At 46.4% G+C, this 12,235-nt stretch overlaps 1 protein-coding gene across 7 annotated transcripts in view; it reads right to left on the reverse strand.

Annotated features, from left to right (window-relative positions):
- The window catches only part of Chd7 (chromodomain helicase DNA binding protein 7), a 179,626-nt gene that overhangs the window by 145,141 nt on the left and 22,250 nt on the right, over positions 1-12,235 (reverse strand). Inside the window, exon 1 of one of the 7 annotated variants that reach the window (XM_075967010.1) lies at positions 169-192. The exons of the other annotated variants lie outside the window; for them this stretch is intronic. The gene's annotated coding sequence lies outside the window, so the exon portion shown is untranslated. Of the gene's footprint in view, positions 1-168; positions 193-12,235 lie in introns of those variants that run through there. 7 annotated transcript variants of the gene reach the window in all.

Genomic DNA, 12,235 nt, shown 5'->3' on the forward strand with positions numbered 1-12,235 from the left:
GGTTGAGAACCACTGGTCTGGACACTCACTGCTTTGCTTGCAGGGCCATTAGCACAGTAGTGTTCCTCCACAGTTCTGGTCAGCTTCCCTGAAGCCCCGAGCCTACCAGAGAGCGAGACAGACACTAACACCTCAAAGATAATGCAGCTGCTATAAATAAATGAAGACCTGACTCTGCCGTCCTCAGTTCGGAATTCCGTGATTGCTTCAAAAAATAAACCTAAACCCATTGAGCCTGGCTGTCGCACAGCTTGCTGCCCACACCGCTGCAGCTCAGAACACAAGTGTGCAGACCCCTCCTCTAACTCAGCAGGCCCATCTCCAATCTGAAAAAAAAAAAAAATGAAATAAAAATTACTCAGAATGTCTACCCAGGCACCTAAAACAACTTAATTTAAGAAGTAATACTTATATAGCTATGGTGGTGCTCGCCTTTAATACCAGCGCTTGGGAAGCAGAGGCAGGCTAATCTCTGGGTACAAGGGCAGCCTGGAAGTGAGTTCCAGGACAGCCATGTAGGTTATACAGAGAAACTCTGTCTATCAACAACCCACACACACACACACACACACACACACACACACACAAAGCAATGCTCTTCTTTCTTAGTAATACATATTTAAGTGTTTTAAAATAACATACGCTACCGGGGACTGGCTTCTAAGTGGCCCAGAACAACAGGGCGGCAGGAAAAGGAAGAGAAGAGCAGACGTGAAGAGGACGCAGAGGCGTGGCGCGCTCCGCTCTACCCCGGCTACCCAAGGTGCGGTTCCTGAGTCTGAAACACGAGTCCTAAACGCTGAGAGTCCCTTTGCTCTGCGGCTGATTCCTTTAAGGAGGATGCTGCTCAGAATGAGAGCTGACAGCACACTCAGATCTCAACAAAGCCTTGCAGCCGGCAAGAAATCCAAAACCCAACGGCGATGCTGAGCCACTCTCCCCAGTGAAGCTTTTGAAGTTATTTCTTGGACTGCCCTGCCTGAGCATCTCCTTCACCAATTCTGCACGACCTTGGCAGTGGGTCTAGAGAGAGTCGGCTGATTTGGTTAAGAGCCATTCTGGCACACGCCAGTCGCCTTCTTGTATGGATTATGTAGTTTTCTATCATCTGTAATCCCCATTCTACCATCATTAAATGTGTCACAGCAGTCTACAAATCACTGACTCTTAGGAGTCATAAGAATACTCAATGCTCACTGGCCAGCTGGCCAGTTTGTATTTTGTTCTTAGACTAAAATATGAAGACTCAGTCGTGTGATACTGCACATGACAGACGCCCCAGACAAGAGAAGACCTGAGGGAACTAAGCTTCCTCCGTCTGCTTGGGAGAATCACTTAATTAACAGTCCTCTATAATGTCCCACCCTAAGTAATTATCACTTTAGGAAACAAAATAGTACCACTATGTCTACGCCATGTTAGTTTCTACCGCTGGCAAATGCAGGGCACAGAGACAGGCTGTCCATCTCCCAGGACCGTGCCTAGCACTCTGTGGTCAGTCGCTGGAGCTTGCCCACAGTTAGGACGATGAGGAGCAACAGCGTTTCCACTCCAAGCTCAACATCTAAGTCCGAGTCATCAAATATGGAAATATTTCATTACCACCCCGGACTGACGGAGACCTGTATTAATTACTATTTGAATTAACCTCTGAGCCATGGTTTTCATCAGTACAGAGCAGAAAAGACAGGGACAATTTCTAATTACAAGCCACCTCGTTATAAGTCACTAGGCCGCCAGGAGTCTATCTGATGAGGCCGCCATCCTTTCCCTGAACCCATGAAGAAGACTCCATAGGCCTCAGGCCTCTGTCCCTGGGTCACTGCTTCTCCTTCTGTTAAAGCTATAAAATAAGACAGTCCAGGTAAGAGCATTTACAGTAAGCGCATTTACACATGAGCTGAACGGTTATTACACTCTATCATAATATAAAGCTAGGTAGTCAAGAACCTACTGCTTAAAGTTCCAGGAGCCCAGACAGGTAAGCACACAGAACTGCAGGGAGTTCCGAGCCACCACACCACCACGTTCACATCACCGGGTCATGCCATAACTATGCAAAAGCAGCAGCCAATGTGTCAAGGGAATCCAACAGAAGAAAAAAAATTACAACTTGAAAAATATGCTTTTTCACCCTCTTCTGCTGCCAGCCCTTGTCTCTGTCCAAAGACAAGCAACCCAGCAGGCCACTGTGCATCCCATCCTGCCTGTGCGGCTCATGTGGTTGTGTGAATCCAAGTGTCAGGTACAACGGGTGGGAATCGGGGAGGGGGGATGTCACCCAGTGCCCCATCCACTTCTCAGCGGGCATGTTCCTCGGCGAATTCACACTCCTAGAGCCACACCAGCTTCTGCAGTACGCACTGAGTCGTCCTGGATTGCACAGCTTTAAGCCCGGTGTTTCAGGCTGTCCTTCATGACACACATATTTAAAATACTACAAGATTAAGGCCTTAGGTACGGCATTATACGATCTCAAAAAAAAAAAAGTCAAAACACTGGAAAGCAGGTAAAAATAGATCTGTGTTCTCAAAAGACTGAGTTTCTCCATCATGACTAGAGCTTAACTCCTAATGTGGCAAAAATTATTTGTACGCCAGAATCTACCAAACTCAACTCAACCAAGCCTTCACCTTCCTAAGGCGAAACAACAGGACTGAATGGCATATTCTGCATGAGCCACCTCCGTGTGAACTCACGCAGCACCTACGTACCCGTCTTCTATGCTGCTGCTTCCAGGGGCACGGCCTACACCAGGTGCCTCTAACATAACTGGATACGGCAGCCACGGTGCACTGCAGCTCCAGATGCTGTTTGGGGCCACTGGGAAAAACCCTACTGCTGAGACTAATGCCATCAGCAAAGCAAGGGGGAAAGCATACATGGGAAAATCTACAGGAGAACTAGTCAATTAAGAATGTGTACTTTGACATCTAAAAGGTCTTTCAGAGAACCTTCCCTATTTATGAACAGAACACGTAAAGATGACTTGACACTAGAAAAATTATTTCTTCCAAAATTTTGTAACCATTCCAAGAACCACCATAACCAAGACTGTAGTTAAAAACCACTATGACAGCCGGGCAGTGGTGGCGCACACCTTTAATCCCAGCATTTGGGAGGCAGAGACAGGCGGGTCTCAGTCAGTTCCAGGACAGCCAGGGCTGTTACACAGAGAAACCCTGTCTCAAAAACAAAACAAATCACTATGTTAGGTTAAATAAGCCACACAGAGACAATAAATATTGTATGTTTTCCTTAAATGAAGAATCTAGATTTAAAATTATGTATGCATGTGTGTATAGCATGTATTTGTATGTGTGTATATTTATGGCATAAAACTAGAAAGCAGCTCATGAGGAGGGAGGAAGAGTTTTAAGGGAACAGGAAAGATGCGGCAATGTGCGCATAAGAAAGCGAAAGGGCAGATTGCCTGAAGGAAGGAAGCCAGAGGGGGGAGAGGAAGGCCAGAGAGAGAGAGAGAGAGAGAGAGAGAGAGAGAGAGAGAGAGAGAGAGAGAGGAGGAAGAGAAGGAAGGCCTGGAAACAACCCATCACTGTGTATACTAACATAATGCTTTTGCTTCGTATCTAAAGATGAAACTGTACTGGGAAAATTGTTTTTCCAAACAATCAATATTTGCAGACCCTAAGAACTACTATCTCAATAACTACAGCTAGTTAATAAAGTAAGAAAACCATCAAGATCCTCGGCAATCCATATTTGCAACTATCTTAACTACCCCACCACCACTGACAAAGCCAAAACTTGGGGACTCACACAAACTACAGCTGCATGCCACGTTCAACTCGGCTGTAAAACTGTTCTTTTAACTGTTAATTTAGAGCCAAAATCATGGCACACTTCTCCAGAACGGCTACTGAGGAGGCTAAGACAGAAAGATCATTTGATGGGGTCCATTTTGCTATTATCACTGCTATTACAGACAACAGGAAATTGAAGTTTATATTGTATATATTTATGGTATACAGCATGATGTTTTGATAAATATAAGTTACAGGGTAAATGATTACTATGGTCAAGAAAATTAACATAGCTATCACTTTTTATCTTATTTTTTTTTAGAATAAAAATAAAGTACAACCAAGGTTTCCTTTCACCCTTAAATACAGTTTCAATTTCTATTTAAAGACTCAAACTCACACAGGATGCGTCAAATGGTGGCTAGGTGCTGTGCATAAAAAGCCAACAAAAATCTGATGAACTGAATGTACTCAAGACAGCAAAATACAAAGGAACCACACAACACGACGTAGCATTGTAGAAATTAGTGCCTGAGTAACTAACCCTCAGCTAAGAGTTTTTTATTTCATTTTCAATTACACCAAAATGTGTGTTGTGTCCGCTGTGTGGATCTAAAAATAAAAGGAAGAAGCACTGGCGATTTCTACAGTCATTGTGTCTTCGCCACCCTCCTCCTGGCAGAGCTCTCCTCATACACCCAAGGATCCTCTCCAGAAGAACTCACTGTTCAGTCAAGTTCTCCAAAACATCTTGGCCATTTACTAGGTTACAAATGTTTTGTAAATCAGACCCTAATCCTTAATAAGAAAAATACCACAAGAGAATACTAAAAAACATTAGGCTGCCTTCAGTGAGCTTGTAACTTAAACAAAAACATGGGTTATTAAATATGGAACCAAGCCAGGCCTGGTGGCACACGCCTTTATAACCCCAGTACTCAGGAGGCAGAGGAAGGAGGATCTCTGTGTTCAAGGCCAGCCTAGTCTACGGAGCAAGTTACACAGAGAAACCCTGTCTTGAAAGACAATAAATATGGAACCGTGTTAGAAATTCTGCAAAGGAGAAATCCATGATTAGACAAGAGCACTGAGAACAGTAATGAGTCCCCATAGAAATGGGAGGTCAGGAAAGTCCACATAGGGACACTGAGCCTAAGGACAGAGGAACATGAAGCTTTGTACTTCACACCGAGTGAACAGTCTACAGGGCTCTCAACAGCTAGAAAAAGAAGACAATGTAAGGCAGAAACTTTGCTGTCAGGTGGAAGGTCCTGAAAAAGACTTTGAAGTAGCATTTGGAACACAATCTAAGCCCAGGAGGATTTTCATCAGCAAAGTCAGTCTTGGGTGGACAGAATGGTGGTCAAAATAGAACACAGCAAAAGCAGAGCCGTGAAAGAAGGGAGAAACTGCATGTAGGGACCACGAGCTAAGCCTGACTGGGGAGAGTTTTAAAGAGTAGATGGCGGCGTCGGGAAGAACGGACAGCTTGCACACCAGGTGGACAGTCAACTCGGGTTTCCAGGGGAAACACAAACTGCTGTACGGACATGGGAAGTGATGCGATGTGGGCAGGAGTCATGAGAGTGGACAAGAGAGACGACAGCATCTTTCATCTTTTCGCGGTCCAGCAGTGACCAGTAGGGACTGATGGTGAGCAGCCAGAGGGTAAGATTTGTTCACTTTACCAATGTTCCACAAATAGGGGCTTGCAAGAGTCTGAAAGGGCGTGGGGCCTGCATTCCTGAATGACTAGGGTACGGCTGCAGCGAGAGCCGGGGGTGGTTATCTCCAATAATCAATACACAGCTCGCCACACTTTTTTATTTTTTCCTCTCAATATAAAAATGCACTCTGTCCAGCCATGCCTGCTTTAATCTCACCCAAGGACATTGCTGCAAAAACACCACACTTTTAACTGCTACATAGGAACACTGGCCAACTTGGTGCTTTGGAGAGCCAGACACACATGTGGTTCAAATCTGTATGGACCTGGAACAGATGTCGAGTGGGTTATCTATTAATAGTCAGCCTATTCTAGTAATCCTTCCTTCATAACTTATGAAAATCCTTCAGAGAAAGTTCTTATAGCGAGGCAATGTAGAAACTATCTTCATTAACCAAACCGATGAATCAGTGAGTGAGCTGTCTGACACCGTAAGAGACATACTAAACAGCAGCGAGGTCGTCAGTAAAGCACTTCCACCGCAAACGTAAGGACCTGAGTTCAATTCCCCCACCCCCAAAAAAACCAAGCACAGTGATGCACGCTTACAATCTCCAAGTTAGAGAGGCAGGAACAGGCAGCTTCCTGGGACTCACTGGTCAGCCAGCACTGCCCGCTTGAGGAGTTCCAGGCCAGTGAAAAACCCAGTCTCGTGATGAAACAAACAGTGGCTGATGACTTGGGAATACCCAAGGCTGTCCCCTGGCATCCACAAAGGCACATGCGCACACGCCAACACACACAACAGAGAAGCCAACCTAAGTTACCCCATAATGGGACAATTCTTCTAAACACACAGGAGGCTAGCAGAAAGTCCAGTGCCAGGAATGTTTCCTCTTTTAAAGTGGGGAGCCAGTGAGGTCCCAAAACCCCCACACATCACAGTCTATTGCCGCTGCTCTTAGCTGCCCTCCAGCACGTGGTGGTAAGATCTTCTCACTGAAGACACCACACACTTGAGTGGCAGAACATGGACGAATCCAGCTGGTGCTGACCTGGAAGCTTCACCCTGACCGGCTAGCTTCCGCAGCTCTGGAAAGTGCTGCCCACATTCCCAGAAGAGAATGGTTTCCTCAACTACCAGCACTGTGTGCTGTAACAGCCACTGGCCTGGCAAGGGAAGCCCACTGTACAACAGAGGTACAAGTGCCATGGGAGCAACCAACCATTCTCTGATTGCATCACGGCCCACTCCATAAGCTGAAATCCATGCCTGCTACTATTACCAGGGCCAAGAACTAAAAGCGCTCGCAAGCCTCAGGGGATAACTACTATTGTTACCCTGCTAAATCCATAGTTCTTGACTTAGGGTTCCAACGGCCCTTTCACAGAGGTCGCCTGAGACCATCCAAAAACACAGATATTTAAGTTACAGTTCATAGCAGTAGCAAAATTACACTTATGAAGTAGCAATGAAAACAATTTTGGTTGGGGGTCACCACAACATGAGGGTCTGTAATAAAGGGGCTGCAGCCTTAGGAAGGTTGAGAACCACTGTGCTAAATGGCCATAATATTAAAGAACTCCTAATGATTGATCCTTCTACTCATAGATTAATGCCACTCTGGCCCTCATCAGAGAAGCTGCTTTCTTGTGGTAGAGGGTATTAACACAGAGCCCCCACAGCTGGTCAGCATGAAGAGAGAAAGAGACAACACAGGACCCAGCCCTAAATGGGCTATCGACATCTACTCCCTTCTCCCAAGGCTCGGGTCATTATGGAATGAGGGGCAGGAAGACTGTAAGAAGCAGAAAGGATAGAAGGCAACAATAAGCGGAGTTTTCAAGACTCAGCAGGGCAGACGCATGCTTACGACAACTTGCACGAGATCAAGCCAGACAAAAATCATAGCCCGGTAGGAAGGGAGGAGGTGACAAAGTCCTATCCCCAGCAGAGAAGCCATGGGCAACCGATGGGTGCTGGTCCCTGAGAGGCTATCCTGGTCCTACACTGACACACACTGACAGCACTAAGGGAAGTCTATGGATCTAAAAACAAACATGAAAATGGAAGGGTTTAGTGGGGCTATTTGGAAATAAAGAAATGGGAGATGGGTTTGATCAAAACACATACACTTTTTGAAATATATACACGTGTGTATATATTAAATTCTGAAACAGTAAAAAAGAATAAAGCCTTAACACAATCAGCAGACTGCTGCAGGCCACGATATGCAGCAATTCTCTTTTATGTCAAATATACTAAAGGCAAGGGCCAATGTTGCCAAGCAAACAAGTTTACTAGCAGGCTTTAAAACTCTTATCATTAGCCTAACCATATTTCTATTTCAGAAAAAAAAAAAGAAGAAGAAGAAGAAGAAGAAGCCAGGCATGGTAGTGCATGCCTTTAATCTAGGCACTCAGGAGGCAGAGACAAGCGGATCTCTGAGTATGGGGCTAGCCTGGTCTACAGACCTAGTTCCAGGACAGCCAGCAGAGTAACACAGAGAAACCTCTGGGGTTGGGAGAGGAAGAGAGAGAGGAAAAAAGGGAGAGAGAGGGAAGAAGGGAGGGAGGGAGGGAGGGAGGGAGGGAGGGAGGGAGGGAGAGAGAGAGAGAGAGAGAGAGAGAGAGAGAGAGAGAGAGAGAGAGAAGTGAGAGAATAGGGCTTCAGGGAGGGAAGGGTGGAACTGGCGGCAGCTGGTGGAGATCTTCCCACCTCCAACTGCAGGGGACCTTCCAGCATGCCACCATGCCCTTACGGCATACCCACAGGACTCTAATGTCAGGACTGTATCTGCTGAGATGAAAAATGTATTGTTCTTCTAAAAATAATTTTTATCAGCCATATGCAAATTTCTGGTCAAGCACAAAAATGTTCCCTGGAACCATAAACTATTATACGATGTGTGTAAAAATATTAAGCATCAGAAAAATGTGTTGTATGAATTATTCCTACCTCCTCAATACTGCCAACTCGAACAAACCAGTCATAGTTCAACCTATCTGACCCCAAATTCAAACTTACTCCATTTTCAAAATATTTTGCACAGGTATAATAACGAAGTGTATTGATCAGAAAGCTTACTGTATCACCCCACAGATTAAACAAGCAAACCTAATACAGTATGATGGGGGAGGCCCCATCAGACTCTCCATGTTACCACGGCTGCCCTGCAAGGGCCCCCTATAAAGCAGTTCCATCTCATGAGGGTTTTTACAACACTCAATGTGTCTTCTAGGAGCATAGCCTTGGGGGTTCGGTCCCTTTCCCACAGACTGCAGCTGCCGCATGAGAAAGCATGGCAAGAACTACCGCAGTACAAACGCTGACCTGTGCACAGGGCTGGGGAGCTGTCCCTCCTGGCCGCTCAGCTTCCTGCTTCTTCAGCTACAAGAGTCACAGTTAACTTTCCACTGTCTTTCAAATCCCAGAAGGTGGGCAGTATACACTTCACTAAAGTCCAGGAGCCCAAACATGTACCTCCTGTCACTATTATTACTCTATGAGATTCATTGATTTTATTATAAATAAAATCAGTAACATCAAGAAGTAGTTAGGAACAACGTTGTATAGTATGTATTTATTGTGTTTATTACGTTTTCGAACTTGACAGGATTAGTGAGCTATGTTTTAGATGCCAATTCCTACTTCCAGGGCTGGGAATGGGAATCAGTGGTAGATCACTGCCCAGGTGCACAAGGCCTTGGTTTAACACAAGTCCCCCCACCTTGGAAGCAGAGAAGTGGATGTCATATTTAGCCTCAATTAGTAAACCTAATTTTTCAACAAGTCCAATTTTCAATAAGACCACAGAACTATCAACCACTGCTATGAAATGACAAATGTGCATATTTATACAAGCGTGCCTCCTTGTTCCCAACTAATTCATACTCTGAAGAGGCAAGGCAAAAAGTGGCCTCACTTTCTGCTTTGCAGGGAAAGAGGAACCTCTTCAATGGCTAAGTATGCAAATTCCTAAGTAGCTAACTCACAGGTCCACTAGCATATGAACCACTCATTCCGCTGCCTCCCTGTGACCACACAGCAGTCAGACTCTTCCTGGTTAAGGCCATTCCTCGTTTCGGGTCTCCATCCGTTCTGACTTCCTGGGCTCTGACACCATCCCGTACTTGCTTTCCTTCCTACTCAGGACTTCATGGCCTACCTTTCAAAGGCACCCTTCCCACCTGCTCCCGCACACTCAAGGCCCCGCAATTTGTTTGTTTCGTTGTTAGGAGACAAATCTCTCCTAGCTTAGAGAGAGAAGAGAGAGAGAGAAAGCAATCCAGCGAGTCTGCAATTGGGCACCTGGCCTACAGCCACTGCAGTTCAGGGCATAATCAGACAGCCCTGTCGACACATAAGGACTAGAATAAAATGGGTGTCAAAATCCAGCCAATAATACTCCACATGAGGTAGGCCATGTACCTGGACAGAGTCCTTCTTGCTAATTCTCGGAGACGCCACAGTGCTAGGGGTAGCCTCGTGAACATCAGTGCCTGGCTGGCCATCTGGGCAAAGCCACCAGACGGAAGTCTTCTCAAACACTCTCTTCCCTCGACAGTGCCTATAGGTTTTGTTGTTGTTGCTGTGTCTTGTGCCCGTGGAGGCGTCATGCGTCAGACACTTGGAACTGGAGTTAGAGACAGTTGTTTACTGCCATGTGGGAGCTGAGAATCCAAGGCAGGCCCTCTGTAGGAGCAGTCAGTGCTCTCAACCCTTCAGCCATCTCTCCAGCATCCACATTTAATGCAACCAATCACTTCTTGCTACATCCATCCATGGGCCCCACACTATCAGATCACTACACCTTCTCACCTGGACTTCCCCTGTATGCACAAGGCCATGGGTTCAATCTCAGGGACTACCCTCTCCAGGCTTCTCCAACCTATGCACACGACTCAGCCAAAATAACTGCTTCCCATGGTTCTTGGGGTTCAGATCACGGACCCCAGTGCAGCCACAGCAGCTTTGGGAAGGCACCCCAGCTCCACTCATGGTCTTCTGTCTGGTCTCTGTGTGGTCCTTCTGCCAGTCCCAAACAAATCAGAGGCCTCCACTACCCACCTCACCATCTTTACAGCACAGAGGGCTGGCGAGGCGGCTCAGTCAGTTAAGGCACTTGACTAGCAGTCTGAGTTCAGTTCCTCAGAGCCCATCTAGTGGAAGGAGATCATGGATTCCCGTGGATTGTCCTCTGACCTCCACCGGTGTGCTGTGGCCCTGGTGTACACCATACACACACACCACACATATCACACACACATATATGTGTATGTGCATACACATAGGCACCATAAATGTAAACATCAAATGCTTCTAAAGAACAGCTGGGGCTACAGAGACGAGCCAGTGGTTAAAGTGCACTGCTCTTCCAGTGGACCTGAGTTCAAGTCCGGTGCTCACAACCATCTATAACTCCAGCTCTGGGGGATCCACGGCCCTCTGAAGACCTCCACAGCTTACATACACACAACATGCACACAGGTACATGTAAACACACACACAAAAAAAATAAAAAACACATATGTATACTCATAAGTAACAACACATCTTTAAAAAAATAATTGCTAGGCTCTGGTTTTACTATTTTGCCTAGAAGTCTTGAGCCCTTGGTATTGTCTTGTTCACCTGTGTACCCCCGACACTCAGCATTCAGAATGGTGCCAAGCCCAGGGACATTCCTAAGCAATCTCTGGGTCCATTAATAATCGAACAGCTACCTCTGCTACCTCTGGGAGACGGTGGAGAAAAAACATAGGTGATGAAGCGGAGCAGAGCTGAGGAAAGGGTTCTGAGGGAGATGTTTCTACAAATGCGTTTAAGGGGGGGAAATCTGCCGCAAAAAGTAAACGGGCAACAGGAGCCAAAGAAAACTCCTAGAACACAAGCCCATCTACAGCGTGCGTGAGCTGGTGTGCTGGAGCTGGCCGTGCTGAAGAAAGAGGGACAGAGGGGGGAGAGCACATGAGCAGAGGGTCCTGGAAGACACAGCGAGAGCTGTGAGCAAGCAGCAGAGGCCTGGGGGTCAGGAGTCACTGCCCAGACAAGAGTAGCCCAGGCTTGACAGTCCAGGAGGACGGAGAAGGAAAGTCATCAAGGTGGGGGAGGATCCACAGCAGCTGCTCCAGACAGTGAGTGGCCTGGAGGACAGCCTGTTGGTAGGACAGTCCTTCCGGGAGCCTGACGCAATCCTGCCCCAGTTACATTCTCCGGCAGGGGTCTAAAGGCAATGAGTGGCTCTGGCTACTGGAACACTGTGACTGTTCATTCACCTCAGAGGGGAGTAGATCGTAGATAATTGAACACTGACAGAATTCTGGTCACATGGCTTCAAGAATGCACACTAAAAGGATTTCCAAAATAATAACTCATAATAAGACCAAAGAAAGCCCCAGAGCGACCTTTCCGTATTTTTTCCTTTCATTTCCTGCTCGTAACCCTACCTTAACCAGTGAGAGGTTAATAAGCAGATTCTCTCACATTCTCCCCTGGGCCACTCATGTCAATGCTATGACCCATCACTGGCCAAAGGCATTTACGTGTGGGCAAGAGGAAGTGGGGCATTATTGTGCAACGCCTGTCAGTTTTACAAGGCCAAAAAAATGGAAATGGTGGTGATGACAGAGAAGCATTAGTCCACAGTCAGAGTCAAAAACAGCTAAGATGGTAAATTGTGTGTTTTCCCACCATAAAAAAACAGGCGTGAGGGAAAGAAACATGCGCTGTGAAAGGTGGTGGGTGCCATGATACATCTAACACATCCATAACCTCCCAGGATCATCCTTTCCTCCTCTCCTC

This window comes from Microtus pennsylvanicus, chromosome 3 (genome assembly GCF_037038515.1).
Source record: "Microtus pennsylvanicus isolate mMicPen1 chromosome 3, mMicPen1.hap1, whole genome shotgun sequence".
Classification (NCBI taxonomy): Eukaryota; Metazoa; Chordata; class Mammalia; order Rodentia; family Cricetidae; genus Microtus; species Microtus pennsylvanicus.